This window comes from Chiloscyllium plagiosum, unplaced genomic scaffold (assembly GCF_037043375.1).
Source record: "Chiloscyllium plagiosum isolate Xiang-an unplaced genomic scaffold, Cpla_swu_hap1 HiC_scaffold_30, whole genome shotgun sequence".
Classification (NCBI taxonomy): domain Eukaryota; kingdom Metazoa; phylum Chordata; class Chondrichthyes; order Orectolobiformes; family Hemiscylliidae; genus Chiloscyllium; species Chiloscyllium plagiosum.
The window spans coordinates 10,836,914-10,862,768 of NW_028270168.1; the positions used below are offsets into that span (position 1 = coordinate 10,836,914).

Consider the following 25,855-nt stretch of genomic DNA (forward strand, 5'->3'; position numbering starts at 1 on the left):
CTTTGAGACCACTGGACATTACAGTATAGACAATGAAGTACTCTTCAAGGATCGTCAGTATTGGAAGGCAGGAGAGACAGCAGTCAATCTGTGTGAATGTGATCATGACGGAGCTGTGGATTGGGGAATAGCATTGGTGATGACACCAGGATAACCCACTGAACCTACACTTTTTGCATTCACTTGAAAGGGCAGGTTGAAGCCACACTTCAGTGTGCAATTAACAAGATAATCAAAAGATCACAGCTGCAAAGATTTTGTTCTATTGAGCTTCAACTGAATAGACATCAGGGTCTGTGTTCTGGCATCATACAATGACAGCACTGATGATTTCAAACCATCTAAAATGCATATTTGATGGAACCAATGAATAACGTTTTGAAGAGTACAGAGAGCTAATCTTTCACACAGTAAGTTTCAAAATGCAGAAATGCAGAGATTATGACAATTTTTGGAAAATAGATAAAGGGTTAAATATTAGCCATGCTCTGGACACGTAACTTATAACTTACATCACATGTGCAATGAAATGTCCTAAGGCACTTGAGGAGGAGCATTATAGAACATCGTACAACACTGAGTCACATTAGGAGGTGTTAGGTTGGACCAAAAACTTGGTCAAAGAAGTTGTATAAAGGGAATTAGAACATTCTGCTCCTATACCCTATGGTCTTACTCCTCCAAGGATAACCACTGAACATGTGTTAAAGTACAGGTGATGTAATGATGTCAGATCACATAGTACTGGAGCCAAGTGCTGTTAGGCCCCATACAGGACATTCTCTCATACCATCATCTATGTATCATGCAGATCAATAAAACTCGTGGCTTGTCACCCCAAAAGTGTCTAGCTCTTATGTTGTTACATAGTAGTAATGGTGACCAGACCCACAGAGACAGCAGCAAAATGAAAGCCATTGCCTGTGTAGTGTTACAGATAAAACAGAAGGCAATGTGAACTGAGAGATGGGCGAAATACCTGAAGAGAAGCTCAGTGCCAGTGGAGGGTCAATGAACAATGGATTTGAGGCTTATCTAAGTAGCAGACCCCAACAGGGAAAGCCCACGTAGAAGCTGAAAAAGGAGGAGTCTCACATAGAGATATATTGAAAGCAACAGGAGCGAGTTGACTGTAGTGAGTGAAACTTTATAGGAATGTGGAGGTGCTTACAGGGATGGAGAAGAAACAAGTCCTCAGAATATTCACCAATGGCAAGTGCACCAAGAAACAGGGCAAGGTTCATGCCATGAAGGTACTGCTAAGGGCAGGAACCCACCAGGCCAGTTTGATAGAGAATCACAAGTGCAACGCAAGAGCCCTGGACATAGCTCTAGTGGCACAACAGAAAGTTAAACACAAGCCTTGACAATGTGCAGGTGCCCCAGCAGCCAAGAACATAGAAGTGCAGAATAAACCCTTTGTCACAGATGTAGCAAGCCCACTGAAAGATTCTGATTCCCCTGATTATACAAAACTACAGAACAAACGGTGGTAAACAAAGCTGAAGATTAATGACAAGAAAACTGATTTTAAAGTAGATGTAGGGGAAGATGTATTCATTCTTTTAGGTGGTTTGCCAGTTTTGTGCCTGAGTTCTTCAACTGTCTTCAGAGTCACTCAGTAAGCCCTGACACAGTCTCCACCACAGACCCTTCTCCTCATCAGAAGGCAATATAGATGTTTAATTTTCCTCAAACAAAATATCACTAATCCTGAAGTTAATCAGCCATAAGAGGGTAGTCTAGAACCTAGTTTGCTCTTTCAATACCAGATTCCACAGAAGAATCGGGGAGTCCACTGCAACAATGTATTCACTTGCCATGGAGAAGATTTTAATCCAAGGTTAGCTACAGAGTGAAAGGAGCTGTAATGAGTTGAAAGTGGAGTCGCAGGCAGATAGGATAGTGAAGAAGGCATTTGGTATGCTTTCTTTTATTGGTCAGAGTATTGAGTACAGAGATTGGGAGGTCATGTTGCGGCTGTACAGGACATTGGTTAGGCCACTGTTGGAATGTTGCATGCAATTCTGGTCTCCTTCCTATTGGAAAGATGTTGTGAAACTTGAAAGGGTTCAGAAAAGATTTACAAGGATGTTGCCAGGGTTGGAGGATTTGAGCTACAGGGAGAGGCTGAACAGGCTGGGGATGTTTTCCCTGGAGTGTCGGAGGCTGAGGGGTGACCTTATAGAGGTTTACAAAATTATGAGGGGCATGGATAGGATAAATAGACAAAGTCTTTTCCCTGGGGTGAGGGAGTCTAGAACTAGAGGACATAGGTTTAGGGTGAGAGGGGAAAAATATAAACGAGACCTAAGGAGCAACTTTTTCATGCAGAGGGTGGTGCGTGTATGGAATGAGCTGCCAGAGGATATGGTGGAGGCTGGTACAATTGCAACATTTAAGAGGCATCTGGATGGGTATATGAATAGGAAGGGTTTAGACGGACATGGGCCGGGTGCTGGCAAGTGGGATTAGTTTGGGTTGCGATATCTGGTCGGCATGGACAGGTTGGACCGAAGGGTCTGTTTCCATGCTGTACATCTCTATGACTCTATGACTCTAATATACAGATGTCAGATCTTATAGAGATGGAGCTTGGGTATGTAGGACTCCAGTTATATTGCCTTTTCTTACCATCCTCCATACAACGTGGTGTAGAATAAAGCGTGTTGCTGTTCAATCATGAGAGACAGCTCACATTACTGAAATAATAGTTTGACTTTAAGATGTGTCTTAAAAATCGCTTAAAGGAGACATGAAGTTGAAGCCTTTCAGCTTGTACTCATCAGGAGGGAAAGACAAGAAAATCAACTTTAGAAAGTAAAGAACTATTTGTCCAGCCCTGTGTGTGAACCTCATGAATAAGACTCTAACTATCTACTCACTGTGTAACCTTGGGTGTATTGAAGTAATTGCCCATAGTGTTAGGTGCATTAGTCAGAGGGAAATGGGTCTGGGTGGGTTTCTCTTTGGAGGGTCGGTGTGGACTTGTAGGGCCAAAGGGCCTGTTTCCACACTTTAGGGAATCTAATCTAATCTAATCTTAATAGATACCTCAATTAGATCATCACTTGCTGTATATCATGCATACACATGGAATAGCCAAAGGTTATTTTTGCCCACATGCTGTAAGAATTGTCCTCTCATTTAGAGTCATAGAGTCACAGAAATGTACAGCATGGAAACAGACCCTTCGGTTCAACCCGTCCATGCCAACCAGATATCCCAACCCAATCTAGTCCCACCTGCCAGCACCCGACCCATATCCGTCTAACCCTTCCTATTCATTTACCCATCCAAATGCCTCTTAAATGTTGCAATTGTACCAGCCTCCACCACATCCTCTGGCAGCTCATTCCATACACGTACCACCCTCTGCGTGAAAAAGTTGCCCCTTAGGTCACTTTTATATCTTTCCCCTCTCACCCTAAACCTATGCCCTCTAGTTCTGGACTCCCCGACCCCAGGGAAAAGACTTTGTCTATTTATCCTATCCATGCCCCTCATAATTTTCAGCATTTCTGTCCCGGCGAATGTAAGAGGAAAGTTTTCGACTTGATTTTTCGAAAAATTCCTTTAAGTTCTGTTCCATCAAGCAATTAAGTGCCTTAAAAGAGAGAAGTGAAGTAGTAAAGCAAAGAGGCATTGGAAGGGAATCCCAAGACTCAGGACTTTGGCAACTGAAGGTGGAGCCAGTAAGACACAGCTATTCTTTTTCTATAAAAAATGCTTTGAAATATTTTACTTCCATTTTGAAAGTTAAACTGGAGCTTTTGTTTTAACGGCTGATCAAGGGGATTGCACCCCCAAAAGTGTAACATCTGCTCAACTGAACCCACTATACTTTAACTCCAAAGCAAGCTCACTATGCACTGTGACAGTTCCAGGTCTGCATCACTGAGTCGTGTTTACATTTATGTTGCAAGTACCACCATCAGTAATCCAACTGTACCATAGCTCAAGCACAGATTACTCATTCTCTTCCAATCCATCCAAAGTGGTTCTGACACAAGACTTGCATGCATGGGGAATGATGGAACGGGCAGTTCCCTGTGATATTTGTCAAGGAGATACTTGCAAATTGCAATGCTCTGTCCTCTGATACGAAGGTAGAATAAATCGCCAACCAAAGGTGCAACAGTGCTCTTTAATTTCTAAAACTATCAGTCTTCTCCAAGTCGTGGTACATGCTGGAAAGTATTTTATTTTAAAGGTTATGCAAATGTTTCAATCAGTTGAGAATTGTTTGTGTCTAAATTATTGAAAGTAAGATCTGGGAATGATCCTATGCCTTGTTTGAGCTCCTTACCCACACTTCCCTACTTGTTTCAATAGCGAGGGTGAAATTTGGACCCTAGTGTTGGTGAGGATGAAAATTGGGATTGAAAAATCTCAAGGACTAAGGTTAGGCATAAGAGTATGACCTCTATAAAAATGTGGTTAGAAGCGTCAATAGGCAGAAATTCAAAAGAGGAGGCTGAATTGGTTAATGACAGTTGTATTTTGCAGAAATCGCATTGCCTTGGTAATGTGATTGGCATAGCAAGGCAACAAAATTTGGATAACTTTTGTTTGTCCAAGTTCTGGAATTTGATTAGTTGAAGACACAGTCACATGCAGTTTAAGAATCCAATTTGTCAGTTGTGAGACCATTCCAGTCATACATTTTTATATCACAATGATTGACATACACAAAGTTATAGTTCAGTCTTGTAGGAATACATTAATAGCATGATAAATTTATATAATATGGTGTTTAAGAGTAGTTCAGAGATTGGAAGTCAGTTAAATTTACTACACAACCTGGTTCTAATTTAGATATAATTAAAATATATCCTTTTTCTGCAATACTTCAAAATACACATTACTTTAAATGAATTTTTCAAGGAATAATCATATACTGTATTGTCAGACATGCATGTATTTATTTTTATTGACCTTCATCCTCAGGATCTTAATCGTTTTGTAATCTTTAAATTCATTTCTACTATTTTTAAAAAGTCTGATTTTTATAAAGCTAACATGCAATAAACAGATATTGCTAAATTATCTTAGCGTGGTCACACAGAATTAACATAAACACTCAAGGTCTTTAGGCTTATTTCTGTGTAACATACAAATTATCACTAAACTTTGCATGTATTAACTAGCTAGATTATTAAATAATGTACGAGATATACAATAGTTCTGTTAGGACACAGAAATTGTCATTTGACTCCAATACTGAAGATCATAATATTCGATTGATGTCACTTTGTTCTACGTTAGATAAGATTTCAGTTTTATCCTTTTACTCTGGATCCCGAGGGATCTATGGGCAGAATCTTATAAGGGTCTGAGTGATATTGGCTATGGTAAAATGTTTGGCAGATACAGATGAGAAGTCCAATTCAGCTGATCTCAACGTGAGGAGCATGTTTCTTCACTCGCAATGAGGCAGCAGCAAGTTGCCAGTTAAAGGGGATTACTGCTTATTAAGTGCCTTGATAACAGCCCAACTCACCCTCAGTAATATTCAGCTTTCTATCTTACCAATCATGCCAATGAGGATGGATGTTGGGAAAACTTGATATGGAAACCAGAAAGGGTATCTGGCAAAGATAGCTCAACTAAGACACAGCAAAGAACTGAGAATGTTGGAAATCTTAAAAAACCCCCACAAATAACAGACCAAGAAATTCAGATACATAACTCTTTGAAGTTTGTGTCACAAACAGATACAATGGTTAAGAAGGCGTTTAGCATGTTTGCCTTCATTGCTCAGACCTTTGAGTATAGCATTTGGAATGTCAAGTTGAGGTTGTACAAGACATTGGTGAGGCCTCTTCTGGGCTACCTTATCCAGTTCTGGTCACCCAATTATAGGAAGGATATTATTAAACTGGAGAGAGTTCAGAAGAAATTCACCAGGACGTTATCAGGACTGGAGAGTTTCAGTTATATGGAGAGGCTGGATAAGCTGGGTTTTCTTTTCCACTGGAGCTAGGAGGTTGAGGCATGACCTTATAGAGCTTTATAAAATAATGAGGAGTATAGATAAGATGAATGGTAAGTGCCTTTTGCTTAGGGTGGGGAATTCCAAGACTAGGGGGCACATTTTTAAGGTAAGAGGAGAAATATTTTAAAAAGAAATGAAGGACAATTTTTTTACATAGAGAGTGGTTCATATATGGAATGTGGTGGATGTGGGTACAGTTACAACATTTAAAGAACATTTGGATAAGCACATGAATAAGAAATGTTTGGAGGGATATTGGCCAAGTGCAGGCAGGTGGGACTAGTTTAGTTTGGTATTATGGTTAGCATGGATTGTTTGGAGCAAAGGATCTATTTCTGTGCTGTACAAATCTATGACTATGAATCTATAACTACAAAAATAGCTGGAGAATGCAGCGGGTTTGGAAGTATCTGTGGAGAAAAAAACAGAGTTATTATTATGGGTCCAGTGACCCTTCTTCAGAACTATTAACAGCTTGGAAAAGATGGTATGTATACTGAAGATAGGGTGTGGTGGATTCAGGGGAAAGAGTAGACAGATAGGTTCTCATAACTTTTCAGGCTTGTTAATCAAATCAGTTGCAGTTTCATAATTTTGCCCTTGCAAATAGAAATGTTGCCAGTGTCATTCCATTTCGACCTTTCATTTTGACTTGTGCAGGAATGGAAAACTTGTTGCCATTGAGCCTTACACAGTGCCTTGAGGTCTGCTTCTTTGTTCTTTTTCTGTAGCTTATAGTAGCATTCAGCAGCTCTGAACATTTATACATTCCTCTTTTATTAGCTATACTTTCAACACTCAATCTCAGCTCTGTTCTGACACTATGTTACAACCTCACAGGACAGCAGTCTTGTGTGTACTTTATTGAACTAGTTCTAAGATGTAATGTTGGACCTCATGGCAAGGATGATATGACGCTGACAAGATTGGAAGGAGATTTTTACAGGATGCTATTTCCATCCAAACAAAATTATTGCAATTGCATAGCACTTTTCATAGCCTCAGTACATCCAAATGCACATTACCGCCAATGAATTTTGATGTCTAGGTTCCATTATAATGTATAAAATGCAGTTGCTTGTTCTGGAAAGCAAAGCCCAGCAAACAGCACAGAGTCCAGAAACAGACCCTTCAGTCCAACTCGTCCATGCTGATCGAGTATCCTAAACTGGTTGAGTCCCATTTGCCAGCATTTGGCCCAAAACCCTCTAAATCTTCCTATTCATATATCCACACAGATGCCTTTTAAGTGTTGTAATTATCTCCCTCTGCATGAAAACGTTGCCCCTTAGGTCCCTCTTAAACCTTTCCCCTCTCACCTTAAACCTTAAACTAACTTTGGACTCTCCTATTCTGGAAAAATGACCTTGGCTATTTCCCTTATCCAATATAAGAATAACCAGATAATCTGTTTTATTTACATTGATTGAGAGACAAATGTTGGCCAGAACATTAGGAGCAAGATCCCTGTTGATCCTTTTTAACCCAAGAAGCTATCAGGACCGCGAATTAGTGTCTCATCTGAAAGACAGCACCTCTGACAGTGGAGCACATTACATTAGAGCATCAAGACAGATTATCATTCTCAAATTTCTGGAGTGAAGTTTGAACTCACAATGCTTTGTCACTGGATAGTGGGGCTGCTATCCGGAGGAACATAGTCATCATATCTACAGCAGATATCTTCTAAAACTGTTTTGTTTGGGTGTAGGGGTGGATGAAAAAGTGCACACTTGTCCAACATGGGCAAGTGCCAACAACACGTGGTTTACAATATTTCGTTGACCTATATTTTATTGATTACTGTCTGCAGCTTCCTGAGAGAAAGCTAATGTTAAAAGAAATAATGGATAATTCTGAAATGAATAGAAAATGCAGTCATCATTGAGTCTGTTTTGAATGAAGTCATTTATCAAGTTCAGCAGTGAGCAAGTTCAGTTTCGCAGATGAATCATGTTGCTCTGCAGTGCAAAGGAAAAACAATATTAATCTGATCCAGACTGGGCCATTGTAGCTCATTAATATTGTATAACCCTGTTATATGCTGTGTCTGGAGATCCCACACTGTGATTCCAGTTAATCCACATCCCATAGGCAAAATGGTGTACGGTTGGTGTGTAGATTTCATGCCAACTCCCGCATTGATCAAAGGCATACAAACCAGCAGACTTGATTAATATAGCTGAGGTGCACTTTATCCAGTATCAAAAATCTGTGCAGGGATCTCCGTCTGCTACACGATGAGACAAAGAGCAACTTTGCAAGTGTTGTTAGCACCTTGTCAGCTGCCATGTTTCCCCTTATAATATGTGACATTTTTCCTTATTTTGTAATTCAAATGATCTGCAGCATACTCCAGCAGTAAGGCTTCATCAGCAGGTTCTCCTGCCCATTGAACTCAGTCCCGGATGACGTATTGTCTAGAGATTTATACCCACAAGTTGAATCACGCAGCACACCGTCAACTGCTGAGTGGCTGCAGCATGCATTGAATGAGCATAAATGAGTGTTTTCCTGAATGGTATCCCAGTGCAATTTTTCCAACTTTTATATATCCCTGCAGATTACAATCAAATTTTGTAAGGCCTGCATCCTTTAAAATGTGTCTATTTGCAGTTGTTGCATTTTGCTTATGGTAAATATTATTAAATTTATGGATATTGTGCATTGTTCTATCATATTAAATATTGGAGTAATTGTAACCATTAAAAATATTTCTGTTCCACAAACAAGAGAAAGAAAATAAATTAATCTCATTTTTACTTGAAGATCAACTTTATCCAGTCTGATCTGTTGACCTAACTTACCTTTAATTGGTGTTGATCTGCAGTTTTTGCATGTAAAATAGTGAAACTTAGCAAAATGTTGAAATAATATGTTGTGTACCAAAGTTAAGCAAATACTATATGTTGGGGGTACTGTTCTTTTTCTGGCCCATAGTGCTGTGTAATCCTTTCCAACAAAAGTGCAACAGCAAATACCACACTTTTCTTTGGCACTGACACAAACTGTCTGCTGCTGAAACTATCTCCTGAGCAAATGCAGAATTATAAAATCAGAAGAATGCAGGAAATGGGAAGATCACAAAAATAAACAACTCAGAAAGTTGACATTCGTGACACCTCCACCCTTTGAGGTATCCCACTGTTTGGTATTATCTGAAAATTCATCTTCTTGCATTGATATTTCAAATCCAAGTCATTAATATAAGTCAAAGACAATAGTGATTCTAACACTTACTGATGGAGCATCCGGCTCAGTATCTCCAATGTTCCTCACAGTAATAAAATTATGAACAAGTCTCTGTCATTTTCTACTCCTTATTTGATTCCCATTGCTTTTGCCCTTCCAATGGAGCTTTGTCAGGAACTTAGCAGAATTCAGGTTACAATCTCATAGGCCCTTCCTCAATACATATTTGACAGACCAAAGCCTTACACAGAATACTAACACTATGTAACAATTCAAATCTTATTCATATCTCTCCTTTTTAGCAGATAATTAAATCAATTAACTTCACTGCATTAATGTGGGAAGAAAACTACAGAAGAGAAAATGAAGACTTTATTTAAACAACTCCTTTCTTGATCCCAGAATGTCCCAAAGTGCTTTACAGTCAATTATCGTCTTTTCAAACTCTAGTTGCTATGGTAATGTAGGAATACAGCAGCCATTTTGTGCACAGTAATCTCCCAAAATAGCAAAGAGGAAACAATCAAATACTCTTTTAGACTTTAGTTGAAGCAAAAATATTCTCTTAACCTCATAGAGCAATGAGATCTTTTATATCCTCCTAAGAGGACAGAAGACAGGTCTTCCATCATGAAAATAACAACTCTGAGAGTGCAGCACTCCCTCAATACTCTCCCCCAATACCTTCTTCAGTGCGCTCCCTCACTGCTGCACTGTTAACAAATGGTTAATATTTAGGGGAATTGGATTTGGAAGTAAAAAGGTTCTGAAAAATCTGTGGAAGACAGTGGATAGACCACGGTTGAAGGACTCTGCATTGTCTTGTACCTAAGGAGCATATCTGCATTATAATGGGAAAGATTCACATCGCTGTCACCATGTGTGTGATATCGTGTGGCTAAGCCATGTGGAATGTCATGGGTACATTCACTGCCATCAATCCGTCTAATTGGAATTAGCTACTGATACCAAGTGAGGAAGAATGTTCACACCAAGTCTTTGGCAGAAGTTATACTCAGTCTTGATAATCAGTAGAGGTTTATGACATAGTACTTATTATCTAGCTACATTGTATCTAAGATATATAATGGTCTCTTTTGTGAGACATCAGTCTCAGCTTAAGGGTAAGTCCATATCGTTGTTGGCTACGCTGACTTAGCACCAAAACAACTCAAACCAAACACCAGTCTAATACCGAACACTGAACAATACAAAACTAGACACTGTGTATCTCCTGCCAGGAAATAGTCCTTTATATTTGGATGGGTGGAGTTTACCTTGCGGAATCAGTTATATCCCATGTGACTGCTCCTCATACAGTACTGGGCTTCTGCTCCCTCAACCCATTTCGGCCTGACACAGGATCTCAGGAGCCTGCAGGGAAATTCCAATCCTGTGGCAATTTGACACTGAGACAATAAAGGCAATATTAAGGCCAGCCCTTACATAATTCAAACAGTACCTGGACAGGCGGAGCACAGTGCCACAGGAGAAATGTAACAGTGGCAATGTTAAACACATATATATAGTATTGAGGCATGTGGTATTGGATAAGTGATGTATTTTTTGTGACTTATTGATCAACATTTTGATTTGGTGTTAATTCTAAGTCAGGGTTTTATTTTGTAAGGTTAATCCAAGTATATGGTACACGTTCTGGCAACAGCAAAAAAAACACCATTTTGTAGCCCCTTTCAGTTCCAAAGGAGAGTCACTTTGGACTCAAAACTTAAATTCTGTTTCTCTCACCATAAATGTTGCCACACTTGTTGAGTTTCTCTTGAATTTTCTGTTTTTACTTCAGATTTCCAGCATTTGTGGTATTTGGCTTTATATAAGGAATTGATACTAATGCTCATTGTTATGAGATAATATTAGTTTAATGGATACATATACTACATTCATACATTCTTATAAAAGTGATGTTGCCAAAATATGATACTTCCCTTTTCCAAATAAGAACACTCCCCAAAACATTTTAATGATATAAAAATTAGTCAAAGACTATTTTAATTTGTTGAAGAACACTTCTTGAATGTCATGATTTTCCATGGCAAATGATCTTTTGTATCTCATTTATATTGAAGATATACTCTGGGAAGATCTAGAATCAGAATTTAGATGGATGTAGTGAAAATTTATAGTGTAGCATTGTAATTTGGGAACTTGGATTCTAAAGTAGAGGGTTTTCCCTGGAGCATCGGAGGCTGAGGTGTGACCTTACAGAGTTTTATATAATCATGAGGGGCTTGGATAGGATAAATAGATAAAGTCTTGTCCCTGGGGTGCGTGAGTCCAAAACTAGAGGGCATAGGTTTAGTGTGAGAGGGGAAATATATAAAAGAGATCTAAGGGGCAACCTTTTCATGCAGAGGATGGTATGTGTATGGAATGAGCTGCCAGAGGAATTGGTGGAGGCTGGTACAATTGCAACATTTAAAAGGCACCCGGGTGAGACTAGATTGGGTTGGGATATCTGGTCGGCATGGACGAGTCACACTGAAGGGTCTGTTTCTGTGCTGTACATCTCTATGACTATGACTCTATGACATTGTACAAGGATAGGAAACTGCAAAAAGAAATAATTTATTTTTAATGTGAATCACAGATATGTTGGTTTGTCGATCATCCAAAACACTTTATGTTTTAAGGATTTAAAACAAATGTGCACCCCCAAACCACAATTTTTCCTGTCTGGCACCTGAACCCAAATATAATTTATGGTTCCTTCAAACTCCAATATAACCCTGGGAAACAATTGCTTAGTTAATTTGTATTTGGTGAATGATTGTACCAGGGTATTTGTTCACTTAAAAATAGGTCAAACTACTCAAAACAAATAAAATTGAGGAAAAAAGTATGGAGAAGTCTATAGGCAAAAGGGGCCAAGGATTTGGATGTTAAAATGCTAAGATTTCCAGATTACTAACCGAAGAATGCAGTGGAAATTGTAACACCAACTGTGAGGTTAGTCACTAAACAATGAGATTCAAATAAAACTCCAGGCTGTCTTTTTTCAGATGAGCAGGCTGTTACATACCATGGGTAGTTTCTTTGTAACACAAAGTTGCTTTTGTCTACTTTCTATGATGTGGCAATTTCTAACGAAATCCTCACGTGAACCGAAAATAGTTGGTTGGGTAACCTCACAGACCAAGCATCCTTTTAATCAGAGCAGAAGCAAAGTACTCCAGGTGCGATTGGCTGCATTTCCTCTCAAGGGGCAATAAACTGATGTCAGCACTATTTGAGGTCCCATTCCACTCCAGACTGAGACAGTGACTCCCCTGTGATTTTCCGTTGTGTGGACAATCAAGGCTAAAGAGCACACATGCTACCCACTCAAGGATGGCATGGCCCTCATAGCTGGAAGATTAGGTTAGATTACCTACAGTGTGGAAACAGGCCCTTTAGCCCAATAAGTCCACACTGAAGCGTAACCCACCCAGCCCCATTTCCCTCTGACTGATGCACCTAGCACTATGGGGAGTGGGCATAACCAATTCACCTGACGTGCACATCTTTGTGACTGTGAGAGGAAACCAGCATACCCAAAGGAAACCCACACAGACATGGGAAGAATGTGCACACAGACAGTCAACTGAGGCTGGAATTGAACCTGGGACCCTGGTGCTCTGAGGCAGCAGTGCTAACCACTGAGCCACCATGCCACCCATGAAAGCCAACTAGATTACTTCCAGTCTAAAAGGAGTAGCATGTTGCAGTAAAGGGTAAATAACAGAAAGGATACTTCAAGCTGGAGGACTTCACCTCTGACTTTTTAAACTCTTTAATGGTAGTTTTAGCAGCCAACAACTGCTGTGGGTTGGCTTGGTTGTTCTTGCACCAAGCCATACAAGAGGTGAGAGTGAGGTTTGGGGAGTGGAGTGGGTTGGGGGAGGGATTAGAGGGGTGGATTGGGGGCAGTTTCTCTTGGCCTGTCTGAAGATCTGGACTCCTGCCACCAGGAGGCAGCCTTGAGGCATCTACACAGGTCCCCGCCATCAGCAGGACCCTGAAGGCCAAGTTGAAAATTCCTGTTGGCTTTGAATGGCCTTAAATATGAATCTAAGAATGTGGTGCTGGAAACGCACAGCCGGTCAGGCAGCATTCGAGGAGCAGGGGAGTCAACGTTTCAGGCATAAGCCCATCATCAGGAATTGATGCCCGTAATGTCAACTCTCCTGCCCCTTCGTTGCTGCCTGACTGGCTGTGCTTTTCAAGCACACACTCTTCAACTCTGATCTCCAGCATCTGCAGTCCTCACTTTTTTCTTAAATATTAACCCTCATGAAGTTACCTGCTGTATGCAGGTGAGTAGCCTTGCCATTCCTCGATCCAAGAAAGACCTGGAGACAGAACGGAGCTGGGAAACCAGTGTGCTGGATGCTCAGGTTATCTGTAATTCCCATCTATCTCCAGTTCTGCACCTCACACTTCTAGTATCTGAAGATCCTGCTCTAGAAACTTAGTATTAGACATTGGAAGTTCCCATCTGGTTGGGCAGAATCTGTAAAGAGACTTAACATTTTTGGCTAATGACCTTAAAATTAGATTTTGCTTAAAGTTTTAGGCATCGAAGTTCAGCGGCTTGAATAGGAATACACAGAGGCTTCAGCATTGGTATGAACTTCCTTCAGCCAACACATTGATCAAAGCACCAACCTCTTTACAACAATAACAATAAATGGCATTAACTTGTTGGAATTGGCCATCCTCCAACTGTTACTGTCATTAGTATTTGGCTAAATTATGAATTTCAAATCATTTCACACATTAAGCTGAGCCACAACCATCCCAATTTTCCTGAATTCTGCTTGTTCGCTCTTTAAATGCAGCCTTGAATTGCTCATGACTCTTAATTCATTCTCTTTGTTCACATGTCTGCCTGATCTCTCAGTCCACTTCTTTCACCAACTCTCCCACTTTCTCTTCTTTTGTTACTTCTACTATTTACTTTTGTTTGTTTCCAACAATGCCTTCATGTAAGTAGACATGACACAAAGCAATTTGTCATCCAAAGGTCAAGACAAGGTTGAAAAGTATAGGTTTCAGACAGTAGCATCAGATTACTGTTCATAGATTTCAGTTCTGCATTCAACACTATCATTCCTCAGCACCTGATTGGAAAGCTGAGTCTGCTTGGCCTAAATCCCTCCCTGTGTAACTGGATCCTGGACTTCCTGACTGGGAGACCTCAGTCAGTCTGGACTGGGAACAGAATCTCCAACACTATCACACTGAGCATGGGGGCGCCCCGGGGCTGTGTGCTCAGCCCACTGTTGTTCACCCTGCTGACACATGACTGGCACTGTTGTTCACCCTGCTGACACCTCCCACCCCACATCCTCATCACATTCTACAGAGGGTTCCTTGAGAGTACCCTGAGGTGCTGCATCACTGCCTGGTTCAGGAATTGCACCATCTTGGATCGTAAGACCCTACAGCAGATAGTGAGGACATCTGAGAGGATCATTGGGGTGTCTCTACCCTCCATTACAGATATTTACTCCACATGCTGCATCTGAAAGGCTAACACCATTGTGGAAGACACCACACGCCCCTCACTCAAACTCTTCTCCCTCCTGCCAACTGGCAGAAGATACCGGAGCATTCGGTCTCACGGCCAGACTGCGCAACAGTTTCTTCCCACGAGCCATCATGTTCCTTAATACTGTATGATCAGACTCTATTCTATCTGAAACTCTGCACAACTTTGAATTGCTGCTGGAACAATGTCTTATTATTTATCATTCTTGTATTACACTGTAATTTGTACACCACTGTGCCTATTGTCTTGACCTGTCAGGAATTACTGTGCTGTCTTGCGTGTTTTGCACTTCTTGTGCACTTTATGCCGCCCTGTGTGTGATCATGTAGTTTGTTCTATCCATGTAGCACCTTGGTCCTGGAGGACCACGGTCTCGTTTTTACTCTATCAGTTGTATATAGTAGAAATTACAAATAAAGCTATTCGTGACTACTCTCTTGACTTGACTCTTAACAATATCTTAACAGTGGATTACATGTGTAAAGGTGTGTGTTTAATAGAGATGTCACTTTATGGATTGCTTTCATGCACTTTTCATTCCTCAATAGTGGTTCATTTCTCCTCCCAGTATACTTTCCCTCCAGCATTGCAGACCACTCTATCAGGTTTTTACCCCCAGAATCCTGGCAGAAACCAGGCAATTATATTCTGAAACTCAGGGTACTGACTTTTCCAAGAGTCATTTATGACACAGATATATAAGTGATTCTACCCTTCCAGTCCATGCCAGTTCTTCACAGAGAAAGTTCTTCTTGTAATCAGTATGTTGTTATAGCCACTCCACTTCCCCTGGCCTCACATTGCATTCTGGATCAGTGATGCTGGAAGAGCACAGCAGTTCAGGCAGCATCCGAGGAGCAGTAAAATCGACGTTTCGGGCAAAAGCCCTTCATCAGGAATACAGGCAGAGAGCCTGAAGGGTGGAGAGATAAGTGAGAGGAAGGTGGGGGTGGGGAGAAAGTAGCATAGAGTACAATAGGTGAGTGGGGAAGGGGATGAAGGTAATAGGTCAGGGGGGAGGGTGCAGTGGATAGGTGGAAGAGAAGATAGGCAGGTAGGACAAGTCATGGGGACAATGCTGAGTTGGAACTTTGGAACTGGGACATTGCATTCTTACTGCGTGAATAATGCAGCTCCTAAAACAACCTGTCCACCATTTTCTGACAAGATTTTATCCATCCCTTTACTACTCTGAAAGGATTCTCTTATCCAACATCATCTTCCAATGATGTCTCAATGACTGGTGAAAACATTTGAAGGTGGAGGGTTTTTTTTCAAAGAGAGAGAAAAATAAATAAATGAAAGTTAAATTTGGAAACACGTGTGTATTTCAGAACTCTCTTCTGTTTGATTGGAAACTGATACTTCACTTGCCTTCCCTTTGCACATTTCACTTCACGCTGGTAGCTGATCATTGACATGTTACGGACATGGGTCAATGCATCACAACCAAGAGCGGTTATTTTTAGTAAAGGGTCAGGCTGTTGATAGGTAAGGTCAAACAGGATCATTAGACCAGCAGTCCCAAATGGAAGTGTCATTTCACTGGGGTTCATTGATAAAAGGAGACAGTGTCAATCTTATCTGTGCGTCTTTTGGAGGGAACGTGACTGCAGGTGGCTGATGTTCAAGTGGTCAGACCACCATCGGAGTTAGCATCTGCTCTGCAGTCTTCTCTTGTAAAGAAATTAAATAGAAACTTTCTCAACCATGCTGACAAAGCAATCCTTACACAGATTTGCATTTTGAAAGGTTCATTATAAATGATTAAGTTAAACAGCCATGTGTCATTATCATTGCTCAGGCTTGGCATTGTCAGCTGTGGTAGCCCCAGAGGCTGTGGCTGTTCCAGAGACTTGAGAACAAAACCAAGGCAAATCCTCCAGTGCAGTACAGAGGGACTGCTGCACAGTCAGGGGTCACTGTCTTTCAGATAAGACATTAATCTAAAGCTGTTTCTGTGCTCTCGGGTGGACTTAAAATTGTCCATGGCATTATTGGCATCCTGCTCAATAATCTTTCTTCAAACAATATCACTAAAAATAGATAATCTGTTTGTGACCACATTGCTCTTGGGCATGCTTGTTCTGTGCAAAGTGGCTGCCACACTTCCTGCAATAAAGCATTGTCTGCACTTCAAAAATGCTTCATTGATTATCTCGGCTCGTTGAGTGACTGGTGTGGGCTACATCAGTCCCAACAACACAGCGTTCAATCCCTGTTCCAGCTGCTGGTGAATTTGAGTCCAGACCCTGATAGAAATCTCAGTGCTGTGGGCAAGAACTTTGGAAGAAATTGAGAACCTTGCCGTTTCAAAAAAAGATTGTCCATCTTAAACAAGAATACAAAATGCACATAACCCAAAGAAATGCCATCTGTTTCTTTGGAAAGAATGTTACGATCTGGAATTGAATTGACTTTGAAACTTTGGACTGGAATGATTTGAAAAACAGAAATACTAGTGTTTGGTAAACCCACTCTGTTTCAGCAGAAATTCAAAGTTAAAACCAAATAAATCACTCCACTTTACGACAAGAAATTCCAGCCAACTACCTTACTGATAATATGAAAATTCTTATGCAGAACTGTGAAATGACTCATTTTCGAAACTGCTTACCTGCTCTGCACTTTGTAATATTGGGATCCAGCCAGGTCATTTTGACATAGATGTTATTTATTTGATCGGAGTTCTGTTTATAAGGTGCCAGCAATAAGTCTCAAGAAACTAAGCTGTTTAGACCTGCCATTCTCCAATTGGGTGTGTCCTCTGTCTAGTTATGTTTCCAGATACAAGAAATTATAAAATAGGCCACTTGTAACAATCAAGCCAAATGGTGGTTCTATTCCCAGTTTGGTCAGGTCTAAATCAGAATGACTAAAAAAGGAGATGGAAAGAAACTGGTTTAAAGGACCAGAGAGATGTAGGGTTTGAAAACCTGCAGATCATGATCGCAAAATGACTGGCCCAAGTAGCCTCTCATGCTGACTGCAAGCAACTGGAATTGGTGGGTGAGACCCAATATTCTTTGGGTTGGAGTACGAGTACTTAAACTACCATAAAAAAAATACATCTTGGGTACCCACACACCCAATTCAATCAGAAATTCTGACTACTGCCAACTCTTGTGGGATGCTAACCGAAGACCTCAACACCCCCACCTCCCAACTCCAACCCTCAATCTTTCCCTAATTGAAGCACTCCCTTTTATCCAGTCGAAATTATTGGTAGCAAGGAAACAATTCCAGAACCATCTGCATAAGAAATGATCGTTTGGTTTTCCCATTGTAAGGTATTACACAATCTATTCAGTCAGAACCGCCAAAGCACACAGTGTTATGTAGTCTCAGATTCACACTCCTAAATGACATCTCAGACAATGCCCATTATCCTGCACAGAAGGCAACATTCAATAGATCGTGAGTAGCAATTAAAATTCCTCACTCCCTAAGCAGGGGCTGTCATGGAGATCATACGCTTAGGAGAGTGTGTGGCACCTGGGTTGTTTGCAAAGAAAGCAATGCTTCTGGCTAGTGTTATGATAAGTGGGTAAGTTGAGTGGGACAATGATTTTCTAAAGCAGTGTTTGTGCTCTGCTGAGAAAGACAGCAACAAACAGTCTTTGATGTGAAGTAATTTGACAAGTGGTAATAGCATTCTGGATTAGTGATGCTGGAAGAGCACAGCAGTTCAGGCAGCATCCCAGGAGCAGTAAAATCGATGTTTCGGGCAAAAGCCCTTCATCAGGAATAAAGGCAGACAGCCTGAAGGGTGGAGAGATAAGCTAGAGGAGAGTGGCGGTGGGGAGAAAGTAGCATAGAGTAAATGACCTGGGAGTTGCAGTGGGAGAAGGACTCCCTGAGATAATAGCAGCAGACTCGGAAGGAGCAGTTGATTTTGGACCTATGCTTCTCAAGGTTCCTCACCACTGATATTTTTATTATCTTACATCTGCCACTGTCACAGACTAATTGACAGAGACGAAGTTCCATTATTAGTCACTAACTCCATTATCATTTTGTCAGGGTACACTTGAGAAGCCCAGTTCCACAGTGTTCATGATGTACCTGAATGCTCAACAGGTGCCAACTTCGGGATCAGTGATGCTGGAAGAGCACAGCAGTTCAGGCAGCATCCAACGAGCAGCGAAATCGACTTCTGTTTTAATACAAATTACATTAATCGTTACAGGAAAAAATATCAGGTCTAATTTACGATTGAAACCAAACGGACTGCAAAATATATATTTTGCATTCCATTTGGTTTCAATCGTAAATATATATTTTGCATCTGACAATAATTAAGTTTTATGAGTGAATTGATTTCTATCTGACCTTCGTCACCAGAATAGGATCAGTGCAGGGTCCACTACTTTTTGTCATTTATATAAATGATTTGTATGTGAACATAGGAGGTATAGTTAGTAAGTTTGCAGATGACACCAAAATTGGAGGTGTAGTGGACAGCCAAAAAGGTTACCTCAGAATACAACGGGACCTTCATCAGATAGGCCAATGAGCTGAGGAGTGGCAGTTGGATTCTAATTTAGATAAATGTGAGGTGCTACATTTTGGAAAGGCAAATCAGGGCAGGACTTAGACACTTAGACACTTAAGGTCCTGAGGAGTGTTGCTGAACAAAGAGATCTTGGAGTGCAGGTTCATAGTTCCTTGGAAGTGGAGTCCTAGGTAGGCAGGATAGCGAAGAAGACATTTGATATGCTTGCCTTTATTGGTCAGAGTATTGAGTACAGGAGTTTGGAGGTTATGTTGCAGCTGTACAGGACCTTTGGAATACTGCATGCAATTCTGCTCTCTCTGCGATAGGAAGTATGTTGTGAAACTTAAAAGAATTCTGAAAAGATTTACAAGCATGTTGCTAGGATAAGAGGGTTATGGTTATTGGGAGAGGCTGAATAAACTGGGGCTATTTTCCCTGGAGCATCAGAAGCTGAGGGGTGACCTTATAGAGGTTTATAAAACCTCAACCTGAGCTACAAATCTTCTCAAAGTTCGCTAAGAGGTTTATAAAATCACACAGTGATCTTATAGAGGTTTATAAAATCATGAGGGACATAGATAGGGTTAACAGACGAAGTCCTTTCCCTGGAGTGGGTGAGTCCAAATCTAGAGGGCATAGATTTAAGGTCAGACAGGAAAGATTTAAATGGGACTCAATCTTTTCATGCAGAGGATGGTGTGTGTACGGAATGAGCTGGCAGAGAAGGTAGTGGAGGATGGTGGAATGAGAACATTTAAAAGGCATTTGAATGGGTATATGAATAGGAAGGGTTTAGAGAGATGTGGCCCAAATGCTGACAAATGGGACTAGATTAATTTAGAATATCTGGTCAGCATGGGCGAGTTGGACTGAAGGATCTGTAGCTATGCTGTACAGCTCTATGACTCTTCAATAGGTTTTAAATTTAGTGAAAGGAAATAACACGGTAAAAATACAATTGAACAGGAAACTCAAAGTGAAGGTTGGGGGCTATTGATCAATTGCCTTTTTAAATTGCAAGTACAGAATCCCTTGAATCATTTCTCATAGTTTTAGATTGTGCTTGGAGTCTGAATTATCAAACTAATTGAGAGTTTTATTTTCACAAGAAGAACTGCAGTTGCTGGAAATCTGAAACCAAAACAGAAATTGCAGGAGAAACTCTGCAGGTCTGTTAGCATCTGTGGAGAGAAAGCAGAGTTAGCATTTTGGGTCCAGTGACTTTTCTTCAGAACTGTCTGAACAAGGGTTAGTGGATCCAAACGTTTCTCAGCACAGATGCTGCCAGATCTGCTGAGACTTTTTTTTGCCTTGATTATTAATTTACAAAGACTACAGTAGCAGGATTTGTGGATGAAAGGTTAAACTAAGGTCCTGCCCACCACCCACAGTCTGGAAAAATGCCTTGGTCACTGTAGCTTTTTTCTAATCAACCTGTCAGAGAGAATTTAACACAGGAGCAGGTGGGACTTGAATCTTGGTTCAGAGGTAGGAACACTACTGCACCACAGGAGCCCTAAAAGCATCTGCTGTCAGTTTAGATATTTCCTAATCAACCTGGTCAGGGATGTTACAGCACTCTGCTGAAGGAGATGGAACTTGAACCTTAACCTGGCCTCCTGGCTCAGAGGTTGGGACACTACCACTGTGTGAAAAGATCCCTTTGTCTTGGTCACTATATCGGATATGTAAATCCCTTCAACTCTTACCTAAAATAGAAGTTCCAATTATTCATTTACTTGTTGCTTGTGGGAATTTACTAGTGTGCAAATTGACAGATGCACTTCCTACATTATAGCGGTTTCACTCATTAGTTATAACGTACTTTAAAATATCTTCAAGTCATGAAAGGCACTACAAATGCAGGCTTTTCTATAAGTGGACAAAGTCAGAAGTCACACGACGCCAGGTTATAGTCCAACTGGTGTTTTTAAAATCACAAGCTTTTGGAGCACTGCTCCTTCGTCAGGTCGCTATAATCTGGTGCCATGTGACTTCTGACTTTGTCCACCCTAGTCCAAAATCAACACCTTCACATCATGGCTACCTTTTTTAAGTGATCTTAGCTTTGAACCCATGAAAAACTGGGTTCACCTGCTTAAATTAGATGATGAGGTTGGCAGTGGCAATGATCAAATAGTTCCAGTATTTCAATGTAAATTCAGGAGTGCAATTCTTTTGAGCAGCTTTTAATAGTTTCATTATTTTCGGAAAAATAATTACCCGACAAAGAGCTAGCATTTTCCTTGATCAGCCAGACAGAACACTATCTTCCAATGAAGGAGCATTTAAAATAGGCACCCAGATAAAAACATTTGAATTAGAATTAGATTTTATTGTCACGAGTATGCAAATTCAGGGATACAGAGATACAGAGATACAGTGAAAAGTGTACAAAGTCACCACTCCTCCTGACTGCCGTGTTTTAATTGGAGACCATTGTGTAGTGGTTATATTACAGCAGCCTGGGTTAGTAATGAATAACAGGTCATGAAACTGTTGAATTATCATAAAATCCCAATGGTTTGGCAAATGCTCTTTCAGGAAGAAAACCTGCATTCTTACTTTGTTTGACCCAGATGTGATTCTACGCCCATGCCAATGTTTATAAAAACTTGCATTTGTATGTCAGCTTTAACATAATAGAGCATAATTTGAAACTTAGTCACAGAAGGAGCTATCAGAACTGTGGACCATAGAATACAATCAGCTTAGAAGGAAGCTCTGTGCAAGAGGAATGCACCTAGTCCCACTCCCCTTCTACATAACTCTGGTTGGAAAGCCTGAATTGAATCAGCTTCCATTACACTCTCAGGCCGTGTATTCCACTCACTGTGTTAAAATGTTTTTCCTTACATTGTCAATGTTTGTGAGTTACCTTAAATCTCTGTCCTCAGGCCCTCAATCCTTCCATCAAAAGGAACAATTTCTCCCTTTCAAATCTCAGTCTTCTCTGTATAAAGATCAACATCACTTCCTAATAGCATTGTCAGTGTCTGCACACCCCAAGGACTACAGCGGTTCAAGAAGGCAACTCACCAGCACCTCCTCCAGAACAATTAGAGATGGGGAATAAATGTTGGCCTTGCCAATGACCCCACATTCTCATGAATAAATTATATAAAACTGCCCCAGCTTCTCCAATCAATCCTCATAACTGATGTTCCTCAACCCTGAACCAATTTTTGTGAATCCCTCCTGCACCCTCTACAATCCCTTTTCATCTTTCCTAAAGTGCAGTGCCCTAAACTGATGCAATCTCCTGTTGAGACATTGAATGTGTAGAGACAATCTGAAAGGAGGAAAGAGAGAGGGCGTCTGAAGAAGAGTCATATTGGACTTAGAGCCATAGTCATAGAGATGTACAGAACGGAAACAGACCCTTCAGTCCAACTTGTCCATGCCAACCAGATATCCCAACCCAATCTAGTCCCACCTGCCAGCACCCGGCCCATATCCCGCCTAACCCTTCCTATTCATATACCCATCCAAATGCCTCTTAAATGTTGCAATTGTAACAGCGTCCACCACTTCCTCTAGCAGCTCACTCCATACACGTACCACCCTTTGCGTGAAAAAGTTGCCCCTCAGGTCTCTTTTATATTTTTCCCCTCTTCCCCTAAACCTCTGCCCTCTGGTTCTGGACTCTCCCACCCCAGGAAAGAGACTTTGTCTATTTATGCTAATCATGCCCCTAATAATTTTGTAAGCCTCTATAAGGTCACCCCTCAGCCTCCGACGCTCCAGGGAAAACAGCCCCAGCCTATTCGGCCTCTCTCTATAGCTGAAATCCTCCAACCCGTGGCAACATCCTTGTAAGCCTTTTCTGAACCCTTTCAAATTTCACAACATCGTTCCAATAAGAAGGAGAATAGATTTGCATGCAATATTAGACAAGTGGCCTAATCAATGTCTTGTACAGCTGCAACATGACCTCCCAAGTTGAAATGCTTCTCTGTACACAGATGCTGCCAGACCTATTGAGTTTCTCCAACACTTTCTGTTTATAATGCAGATTTCCACTATCCATGTATCTTGCTTTTAAACAAGAGATTGAGAGTGGTTTGAGGAGAAAGCTCATCTCCGCCTTTTCAGGAAATATCAATAAATACTGAACTTTCAATCAATGCAAACAACCCACAAATGAATAATTTAAAAATAAATTACTGACTCTGAATCCAACCCAGCCAATTATCATCCCATTAGTCTCCTCTTGATCATCAGTAAAGTGATGGAAGGTGTCATCAAGCAGAAACTGCTCAGTGACGCTCAGTTTGGGTTCCACCAGGGCCACTCATTCCTGACCACATTATAGCCTTGGTTCAAACATGGACAAAACAGCTGAATTCCAGAGGGGAGATGAGAGTGAAGTCCTTGACATCAGGGTCACATTCGACTGAGTGGAGCATGGAGTCCGAGCGAAACTGAATTAGTGAGTATCGGGGAAAAATCCTCTGCTGGTTGGAGTCATACCTGGCATTTGGAAAGATGGTGTGATTGTTGATGGTCAGTTATTTCATCTCCTGCACATCTCTGCAGGAGTTCCTCAGGGTAGTGTCCTAGGCCCAACCATCTTCAGCTACTTCATCAATGTCCTTCTGATAAGGTCAGAAGTGGGGATGTTTACCGATGTTCACTGATGATTGCACAATGTTCCAGCACCATTCACAACTCCTCAGACACTAAAGTACTTCATATTCAAATGCAGCAAAATCTAGACAATATCCAGGTTTGCATTGATAAGCGGGAAGTAACATTTGCATCACAGAAAGGCAATGAGCATTGTCAACAAGAGTGAATCTAACTATTCAGTGTCATTATCATTACTGAATCCCCTACTATAAGCATCAAGGGATTTTTTATTGACAATTAAATTGAACTGAACCAACCAAGAAAATAGAGTGACTTCAAGAGCAGAATAGACGCCAGGAACTCTGAGGTAACTCACTGACTGACTGTCCAAAGCCTGACATCATCTACAAAGTAATCTTCTCTTGCCCTGATTCTCTGCAATTCCAACAACTTTCAGGAAGTTAACACCATCCAAAACAAAGTAACAGACTTGAGGGCCTTTCATCCATCATTTGAAACACTCTCTCACCACATTTGCACAATAACAACAGAGTGTACCGCCAAGAAGATGCACAGCAGTAATTCAACAAGGGTCCTTCAACAGTACCTGTCAAACTCATGACCTCTAACATTTAGAAGGACAAGGGAACACCATCATTCGCAGATTTCCCTCCAAGTCACACACCATCCTGACTTAGAAATACAACACGTTCCTTTCACTGTCGCTGGACCAAAATCCTGGAATTCCCATCCTAATGGCACCATGGGTCTACCCACAGCACATGTGCCACAATGGTTTCAGAAGGCAGCTCACATTACCTTCTCAAGGGCAATTAGGGGTGGGCAAAAAATGCTGGGCCAGCCAACAATACCCACATGATGAATGAATTTAAAAAAATGTGATTCCAGACCCAAAATGTGACCGACTCTTAACTGCCCCTAAATAGTATCAAAAGCCAGTCACCTGTATTCAAGAAGACTGCTCACCACCATCTTCTCAAGGCAACTGGTGCAAGAGATGCTGGGCCAGCCAGCAATATCCATGTCCCATTAGTGAATATACTTGTAGAAGTGCCACTGAGATAATGAACCCAGAACCAGAAAGAAAGTCAGGGTTTAATGTTTCAGACCCAATCCTTTTCCAATGACAAAATGCACCCTCCTTCAGGTACAGACATTTTTATTCATTTGTTACTTCATGTGATGTGAACATCACCCATCCAGAATTGCCACTGACCTGAATTGCTTGCGAGGTAATTTCAGAGGTTTGTATATTTGTGTGTGATAGAGAGAAAATGAGAGAAAGAGAAAGAAGCCTGTATTTCATTTAATATACAAAAGGAATTTTGAACAAATAAACCTTTTGCAAGTTTTGAGGTATTGACACTGAGAAGGATGTTGATACGTTTCCATCATATTGCAGATAGGTCTGCTCTCACAGGTTAGTCATGGCATATAGCACACTGGACTGTAATACAAGTTCTTGTCCTCTCAGGAATGAATTATTGGGGGGGGGAGTAGAGAAGTTAATCCATGCTTATACTCTTACATCGTCTACCATTGTCAGACGTAGGATCCTTCAATTATATCACTAAGCCAATCTCTATGTCCTCCCTGTAGAGAGTCCTGTACCTGTAACACCCTGGCTCTTGCCAACTGCCACCAGTTTTCCATTCACACATTTACTCTACCCCAATCCATTTTTACAGTGCATAGTATATACACACAGACACAAACACACTCATTCACACACATACACACAGACACAAAAACAAGCATGCACACACACACACAGACATATACATGCACACTCATATATGCATGCCCACCACCCATTCATACATTCACACATACACACTTATACAAACAGGCACAAAGATGCACACACACAGAGCAGATACATACACAAACACCCAGACACATGCAGATATATATATATATATATATATATATATATATACATATATATATATATATACACACACATAGAAACACACAGACACAAAGACACAAACACACATAGACAAAGACACACATACACAAA

General features: G+C 40.9%; 1 long non-coding RNA gene across 2 annotated transcripts in view; it reads right to left on the reverse strand.

Annotated features, from left to right (window-relative positions):
- The window catches only part of LOC148142133 (uncharacterized), a 125,042-nt gene that overhangs the window by 29,125 nt on the left and 70,062 nt on the right, over nucleotides 1-25,855 (reverse strand). For both annotated transcript variants that reach the window (XR_015752115.1, XR_015752116.1), the window contains one exon: nucleotides 18,807-18,897. This is a non-coding gene — a long non-coding RNA (uncharacterized LOC148142133). The remainder of the gene's footprint in view (nucleotides 1-18,806; nucleotides 18,898-25,855) is intronic.